General features: G+C 36.3%; 1 protein-coding gene across 9 annotated transcripts in view; it reads left to right on the top strand.

Annotated features, from left to right (window-relative positions):
* The first annotated feature begins 878 nt into the window (after positions 1–878).
* Positions 879–9207, top strand: part of LOC6578095 (protein toll) — a 40075-nt gene continuing 31746 nt past the window's right edge. Inside the window, exons 1-2 of one of the 9 annotated variants that reach the window (XM_044009271.1) lie at positions 879–1012; positions 7466–7620. The gene's annotated coding sequence lies outside the window, so the exon portion shown is untranslated. The other 8 variants (XM_044009268.1, XM_044009272.1, XM_044009266.1 and 5 more) reach the window with 8 other exon arrangements.

Raw genomic sequence — 9207 nt, 5'->3', positions numbered from 1 at the left:
GAGGCTTCTTGCATTACTTAATATTCAGAAGAACTGTGCTGATATAAAATTGAATGCTTGCTATATATAAACCAAACTCTCTTAAGGCAAAGTGAATAAAAATTTAGTATTTAAAATCTTTTACTTCATGCGTCGTACATGCACTCCCCCAAGACATCTAAGACATCATTCTCATCTCTGGAATATTATGATTTCTAAAGTACTCAGAATGAGCCATGAGTGGGCGGTCATCGTCTTGGTTAAATGTAAATAATAACAGGCTAAGAGCCAAAATGTGAAAACTTTTAGATGGAAATTGCATTTGTAGTTGCGACAGTTTCTTGACTCGAATTGCATTTTATTAGAGGCTAACAATTGTTTGCTTAAGGAAACGCCACTTACCAATGGTCACTTCCGGTCCACAGAAAAAGTAGAACGGAACGAGCAAAATTTAATGCTGTCTCTGTCAGACGTAGCGCAGCGTTGCCAACACGAATTTCTATATTATTATCAGTGAAATTGGCGACCTTTGCTAATGGTCTGCGAGGGGATGGGGGCTGGGGGTGGTTGGGTGGCCTTTAACTGTTAATAAACACAGGAATACTTTCACTTCGCCTAGCGTGCGTACTATGCGCGTGCTCTCACGCTCGCAATGGCCGCTCTCTTTTTTATCTCTCTCCTCGCTCTGGCTCTCGCTCTCTCTTATTCGCTCTCTCTGAGCAGCTGGGACCAGCTCAGCTGTTGTTGTGGGCGACATTGCCATTTGCCTGTTGGCGTGCACGCGTTTTGGCAATTTGCGCGCGCATTGACCAACACTGCCACACGCACATACAACACACATACGCAATGTTGTCCATGAGGCAGCAGCAGCAGCTGCAAAGCTCGGCGCCTCGACTCTGTTCGTTTGGCTTTTGGCTCGGGCAAAGTTTTTGCAAACGCCAGTAGACAATCTTTCCTCATTTCGTTAACACACACAGACACGCAGCACAACAGCAAGAACTGGCTTCAAACCTTCAAGCAACAATAACTTAAAGTATCTTAATCTAACAAATAAATTAATGTTAAAATAATCATATCTATATATGTAACCACAAATAAGTTCAATAATGTCTAGTGCTTCAAGAGCTTAAACTGTGCATCTGTCTAACGGTCGTGTTGAATACTTAATCTCATTAATCTTATTAATAACAAAACAATAAAAATTACTAATAAATATTGTGTGCACATTCGAACAAAATAATTATATATAAATATATATATATATATATATATATATATATATATTTATATATATATAATATATCTAATGTTTCCTGCCGTGTGTGTCCTGTGCGTATCCTTGCTGTACTTCTGCTAGCCACGAATCGAGAGTACGTAAAAATAAAAAAAATGTATCTCTTATCAGCGAGTTATGCGCAAATAAGCTGATAAAAATGCTGTCAATTGTAGCGCAGGTCGAATTGCATGATTTTAGCCATGATTTTGCCTCAGCTCTGACTCTGACTGTGAAATAGTTATTTTATGTCGGCAAGGCAAGCTTTATCTTATGCATATAGAATATTTTTTCGTTTATCCATCGAACGGTTGTTGATTGAGTAATTGGATAGCATTTGCTTGTTAGTCCAGTATGCTGACAGTTTCGACTAATAATGACATTATAATTGATCTGCTGCGTTGTCCGTCAGCTAAGTTGCGAGACACGCCAAGCACAACAAGTATTGAAGAGCAGAGCTCAATATTTTGGATAGTAGTTCCCAAAGAGAAGCGACCTACACGCTTGAATTATTTGCATATATCATTTGGGCTTATCTTTATTTATTTCCGCTTGTATTTATTAGTTTTATATATATTTTTCTAATTTTATATTATTGTGTTTTTATTTAATTTAATAAATATATTTACTATTATTATCTGCATATTGCATATAATTGTATATAATGCATATATAATCTGATTTGGAGTCTCAAAAGTCTTTGCAATCACCGTTTAATTATGTATATTATATATTTATATTTAATATCATTTTTGTACTCGACTCGTTTAAATCATTCTACATACTGAAATTATCAGAAATTATGATAGATTTAGAAAAGCCTGATAATATGCAATTCTTATACTTGTAAAATTGTATTGATAAATAAAAGCTAATAAGAATAAATAATATATATATAAAATATATTGGTATTGGAGCATTCCATATAAAGTACATTAGAAGACAATGTACCGATATATATAACATATATATTGAGCTTTCAAGCGAAATTTAAAGCTTACGTAGAATTTAAATAGGCTTTCGTAGTTTTTCATAGTCATTCATAGTTTTGTTTCCTAGTTTCCTTCACTCAGTATGCTTGGTGCTCTTATTTTTAATTAAAACAAATGTTTAGCCAAAGTCGAGTATGGAATGTACGTAGACTGCGTGTTTAAGAAGCGTGTAAAGTAATTTACCCACCCAGCTAAACTTTTGCGGACATTTAATTTTGAGCGCAAAATAAATAAACAATCGCAAAGGCACGACCAAACGCCAAAAAGTCCTTCAAAATGAGCTAAGTTGAGTTTCACTTCAGTTAGTTAGTAAAAAAAAGAACAAAATATATAGGAGAAAAGAGAAAAACAATGGAAAATAGAAACTTGCCATTACTTTCGTTTTTTACTGCCCCAGACTTCTGGTACTGTTGTTGTTGTTTAGGTTAGGTTAGGGCACATACACACAGCTAGATGGATGGTGGGTCTAATACCTGTGCCTGTGTGAGTGCGAGTGCTTCCGTATGTGTGTGCTCGTATGTAAGAGTCTAATCGTCCTTCAACCATGTTTTATAGGGCAAAAGCGAACAAAAATCTGCCTAGTATCTATCATTGATATATGTATATATATAAATACTCGTTAATGTGCTATTTTCTTTCCAACAGTTATGTTGCTTTTAATATATGTATATGTAGAACTATAGCTTAAATCTGAGATCGTATTGGGATTACTGTAGTTGCAACTGTTGCAACTTGCAAGCGACATTATTTGTCGTAGTAAATTAAATTCTGCAGTTCTCTAAAATTTTAAAATTTAAAAATATGTATTTCATTGAAATTATTTCTTTAATAATTTATAAATAAAAAAGTCTCCCTTTAAAAGTGAATACAAATTCAAGCTTCTCTATTATATATCCTCTAGTCCATAATTACTCACTATATATTATACCCTGAACCCATTGGAAATGGGAAATCAGGGTATAATGGTTTTGTGAAAAAGTATATAACGGGCAGAAGGAGGCATGGCAGACCTCATAAAGTATACATATTCTTAATTAGGATGACGAGCTGAGTCGATATAGCCCTGTCCGTCCGTCCGTATGAGTGCGTCGATCTCAGAAGTTATAAGAGCTAGAGAGTTGAAATTTGGCATGCATATTCGTGAGTACCATACAAGTTTATCATATTTTTTCGATAACTCATCCGATAACTTTTTATCGAGAATAATCGAATATTTGAGTTTGTTTTTTCAGTTTGAACAGTTTTTAGACCTAGAGACTTCAGATTTACTGTGTATATACAGTTGATCGATACGAAGATTTTGTCGTCTACAGATTTTGGATTTACCCCCTTCGCCATCAATTTGTAAAAAACGCATTTAAAGTATTAGAGACTTGCGCTTTGGAACACACATTATTATTATATATATACTATATGATTACGCTCTATAAGTTTTATTAAAATTGTATGTCTACAAAAGAAATTATTCAACAAATAAATTCTCATAATATTGCACACACTGCAGCGCAGCCCAAGCGCAGTCGCTGCTAGCTGCGCAGTCAGTAGAGCGCGTGAGTATACGTGCGTGTGGATGCATGTGTATGCATGTGTGCATAAAAGAAGTGCAGAATGATTAGAATATCAGCTTAGAGGGTTCAGGGTATCTCCTAGTCGAGCAGTCTCGACTAGAGCCTTGTTACTTGTTTTTTTTTTTTTTTATATATTACCTTTTACCTGGAGTAATCGTACTATATAAATTCTATATCTAATGCTCACATACTTACCTTATCAAATACTATATTTTGCTGTCGCAGCCATTATTTATCCATTGTATAGTTATTTCAACCAGCTTCTTATCTTATTTTATTTTTCTAAAATAATTTTATAATCGATTTGTATTCCTCAATCTATACAGTAATCAGTGTAATATATAACATACATACATACATGTTATATATATCAAGACTTTAGCAATAAATAGAGGTATATTTATATTATATTCTTTACTTTTTCTCGTGTATGTGTATGTGTGTATATGGAGGACTATTGTTGTGTTTGTGAGGTCCGGGGGTGTACAGGCGTAGCCATAAAAATGTAGCCCTGCTTGCTCTGAAGACATAAATTGCTGTTTGCTGTTGCTTGTGGTTGTACTGAATATAAGACGAACGTTTCATTGCCTGTATTTTATATTATATTGTATTGTGTACACATACAAACACACGCACAAACTGGCACACATGTAAGTGCTCACAATTGCTATTTGGTTCAAGCACAAGCTTCAAAACTTGCCTCAGCTTTTTCTTCTGGCTGACAACAGGAAACTTGTTGAAGCAGCCGATGCAAAAAAAAAAAAAAAAAAATAGAAGAAAAAAAATATTTCAGTTTTGGCAAGCCATAAACAAGTGCAAGATTTTTAAGTACTTTTTCTTGACTGAGGAACATTTTGCTTCTGATTTCTTGCTCCAATTGCAGTTGGCAACATTTTCCACTCGCTTTTTGTATATATTTCTAGCTTCTGGCTTTCTAAAACTCGGTGGCAAAGCAACCAGTGTTTCCTATGAGATAAGCAGCTTGGGGGTAGAGGCTGGGGCTGTGGAGGCTGTGCAACTGCTGGGCGTGGGGCGCAAGGACACACGACTCTGGCTTTTGCGAGCTTGGCCAGGCGGCACGTACGAGAGCCAGATGATAATTTTGTTGAATATATACAAAGCAGCAAAGCAGCTATAGCTGAAACAGCCAGACGTATCCAGAGAAGATACACATAGAGCATTGGGGAGTGTTAGGCGCTGAGCTGCTATGCAAAACAGATTAAAGCTTCGACTTGTGCAAGCCCCAAGAACTGAATGCATTAGCCTTAAGTTGCGATTCTCAGTGTATCGTACTTGGCTTCCATTTATATATGCTTTCAAGCGTTTTTCATTGATATGAACTTGTTTACCTGTGATCATATGGAGCTCTGTGCAGTAAAGGCGAATAATATAAGAATCGTTTTGGCTTGCCAATCAACTGGCCGAAAGTCAATTGGCTAAGTGAATGGATTGCTGTATATTAAGCGGAAGTAGTGCGCGAATTGTGTTGTGTCTGAGAGGAGCTGAAAATTCGTTGTTTGTGTTCTCTTTTGTGAATGCTGAGCATGGCCATAAGTAGGCGCTTTAATGGGCCTGGTCAATGCCAAAGCACAGCCCAAGCCAAAGCCAAAGGCCAGCGCGTATTTCTTTCAAAGTCGTCATCGCGTGGGCTGTTCGGGCTTGTGGCGCGTGCCAAGCCCACTAGACCCGGCCATATGTGTGGCCTTTGCATTGCAGCAGTGAAAAACAGAAAGTTGTTGGAAAAAAAGACGCTGAAATCTAAGTAAATTCCTTGAATTCAGTTTTAAAAAAAGAAGAAAATAGAAGAAGGCCACAGCATGCCAACGTTTGGAAAAGTTAAAGTTAAGTGCAGCACAAGCAACAGCAACAACAGCAGCAGCAACAACAACGTTTATGAATATATACTCAGCTATCAAGTTTTGTTGTTATAAACAAAAGTCGAGTAAAAAACGAAGTCTCCCATAGGAAACGCTCTCCTTAAAAGCCTTGCGCGCGCATTTCATAGAGGCAGAGACAGAGAGAGAGCGCGTACGACTGAGAAAGAGATAGAGATATATAAGGATTGTAAGCAACAGAGATAGAGATAGACATGAAGAGAGAGAGAGAGAGCACGCAGTGACTCTTCCCACAGGACCTGAGACGCAGCTGCTCAGGCATCTGGAATTAGTGTACAAAACGCAAGCAAGCGCGACGCGTGCCACAGGCAGCAGCAGTGGTACCAGGTGAAGCAGCATCAACAAAAAGCGCGCAACTGTTGTTGTTGAAAGTGAAAATTGTACGCGCTGCCTTTACGAATTCGTTAACCGGCCAATGCGGCGAATGCGTAATTTCGTATTACCATTTTATTCGCCCCGCATGTGTACGAAATGCCTGTGCGAGGGAGCTTCTTGACTACCTGAATACATTCAGATGCGTCTGATGAAATTGCTTAAAGAGCAATACACGCCAAATTATCGAGTACCGCTCCTATACTCAACCCAGCTTTAAGACTCTGACCATCTGATTATGATTCTGCAAATAAGCATCACAATAATTTCGATTGGCTTTCCCTTTTTCTTTCTGATTATTTATTAAATTGTGTTTCATTATATTCTGCTCTCAAAGGCGAAAAAGGATTATTGGTTCAGTGCATTTTCCGTCTTGCAGTATGTCCCTTAGTAAAAGCCCTTTCTATGCTATCGAAGCTAGAGATTTGAAATTTGGAAAATACATATACAAGCGTATAGCCTCTTCTGGTAAAGTAGCGTGCATTTTCATTTACAATTTGGATCCCCTATAGTTTTAGAGCTACAAATTAAAATCGGTTAGGTGAGTTACTGAGAACCTCCCATCGATAGTACGAAATTCCCAGTAATTTTCATATATTTGAATCAAGAATTACAAATTTACGTTGCCATAACGTCATATGTCTACGCCCACGCCCCCAGTAGGATGGGAGCAACATTTTTAACGGCCTTGGAATACTTTCAATATATTATGGGGATTACAATTCAGATTTGAAGGTTTCATTTGTTTATGGTACAACTCTTAGCACTTTTCCTATAATTCGCCTAAGCGTTTCCTCCTCTGCAGATAGTTCTCTGTGGGCTGTCAAGAAGGCTATCCTCTATGTGTCCATTGTGAATGTAATGTTGTATTACTTCTGTTTCGTAAAATTGAGATGCACAAAATGTACTAAAAAAGGTTACATTTGCCTGTAGCTGCATGTAAAACGAAAAGTTTGGGCTTTTGGCAAAATATATTTTTTTTTTTTTTACAAATTTTTTGTTGTTTGTTTGTCTAATTAGTCATATTTGCTGCAAATAATTAAAAATAAATTAATTTCAACAAAAAGTGTTTTAGTTTTTCATACAAAAACATGTGTTTTAGGACGAAAATCTCATTTTTCGGGTTTGAGGTTAAACGGTGAAGCACCCTGTTAACGCATCACCCTGTATGTTGGCTTATTTATAGCTTGAAGAATTCTCTGTTGTATGCTTTTTAAATTATATCTTGTTTGGTTCAAAAGTTATGATTTTTGCAAAGCAAAATGTGCAAAGACGCTATTGTGTGTCGTACGTATTTCTAGGATATTTCACGTTTATGCAAATTGTGCGCTACGGCAAATCAACCTCGAACTAAAAATCTAAAAGCAAATCTAAAACTTTGGCCAGCTACTCAACGATGTCTTTGATAACAATCCAAAAAGTTACCCGACAAATATAATGAAAAAACTGAGATAAAAACGCACTAACTGCAATCGGAAAACTGTGAGAAGTGCTATCAAATAAATTTTTCAGCTGACACACAAGAGCTGTAGCACCAAAAGGTCAGCACAAAAAAAAAAAAAAAAAAAAAAAAAAAAATGTGCATTAAAAATTGCGACAACATACACTACGGGGGCAGCAGCAACAACAGCAACGACAACAACAACAACAGTAACGAGGATAAAGTGCCAGAGGAGAACTTCATCCAGTTGGATTTTGAATTGCGATTGCCACGCAGAGGCACCAAAGGTCCCAAAATATCGAGCTTTAAAATATTCATGTGCTGTTGCTATTTTATCATTATTGTCTTGATGATCTAAGAACACACAAAAAAAAATCGAATCGACAATGGTTGACCGAAAACAAAAAACCAATTGTAACCAACCGTTAAACATTCACAAATGAGCTATACGAAAGCAGGTAAATTATTGAAGCCTACTTTAAGGGGCATTGCCGAAAATATTCGCATTACACCCTCGTTGAAAATGGGAATTAAAAATTCAATCAGGCTTTTGGTATAAAGACATCGATATAGGAAGCTTTAGGGGTATCTAAACTTTCTTTTAATAATCATATCGAAATATATGTATGTATGTTTCTGTGTGCTGTAGATATGGATTATACATAATACCCGTCCATATTATTAATACGGCCTCTCTGTCATCAATAGGAACTGTGAATCAATACACCATGTAAAAAACTTTGCATAACAGAGACTGCAGAGTCTCAGGTTTGTTTATATACAATTTTAAATAAATATAATTGATCACTTGAGTACCTAATTCCCGAGGCGCTTACTTAATTATTAATAGTTTCAAATATCCACAATCGTTAAAGTCAGTAGAGAGCCGATTATCCAATTAAAGTGCTTGTCAAAAATTCATATGTGTCTGTGTGTTGAAGTCTGCATTGATGTGTGTGTAAATCAATCTGATTGGCTTTACCCAATAATTAACTCAGAGAGGTTAGAACTCATTCATTTATTAAACAAAATTCATGCGTGAGGAGGTTATAAATAGACTACAGGGCTTTATAAATATAAGGCAAGCCATAAGAGTACTCAAACGTAATTGAATGTAGTAAATACATAGTGTTTATTGAACTCTTTTCTTCTTCTATTTCGGGCCCTCCAATGGTTTCTATAGAGAATTGTCTGCAAATATGCCCATTAAGATATGCATTAGAGTATAGTATAAATGATTACTTTGTGTTTTAAATTTTATATTTTCATGAATTAAAGCCATAATTATATTTATGTAAATATTTTTTTATTGACCTGAAATTGTATTTTGCCGCACTTTGCTTTATTGAAATTAGTGCTAAATTGATTTATGCCACACACGCATAAAGAGACATATACTCACACACATACGTATAAGTACACTTATTACGTATACTGACCGTAGCTGGCTTTGTTTGTTTGCTTGCTGATTACTCATACGACGCGTGGCATAGTTTCATGAAAATTGATTTTACACTGTGACAAACAAAGTACAAAGCACAAAGAACTCGCACTCCACCCACCCACACATACACATACAAACATAACACCTTTTCATGTATATGTGGTCATTTATTGTTGTTTCCACTTTTCAATTCACATCGCTGACCCACATGCCTGCTGGTTGTAGTTGTTCATTTTTTGGCTG

Source organism: Drosophila mojavensis, unplaced genomic scaffold (assembly GCF_018153725.1).
Source record: "Drosophila mojavensis isolate 15081-1352.22 unplaced genomic scaffold, ASM1815372v1 contig_49, whole genome shotgun sequence".
Lineage (NCBI taxonomy): Eukaryota > Metazoa > Arthropoda > Insecta > Diptera > Drosophilidae > Drosophila > Drosophila mojavensis.
The sequence above is the reverse complement of the archived record's forward strand: the minus strand, read 5'-3'. Positions and strand labels throughout refer to the sequence as shown.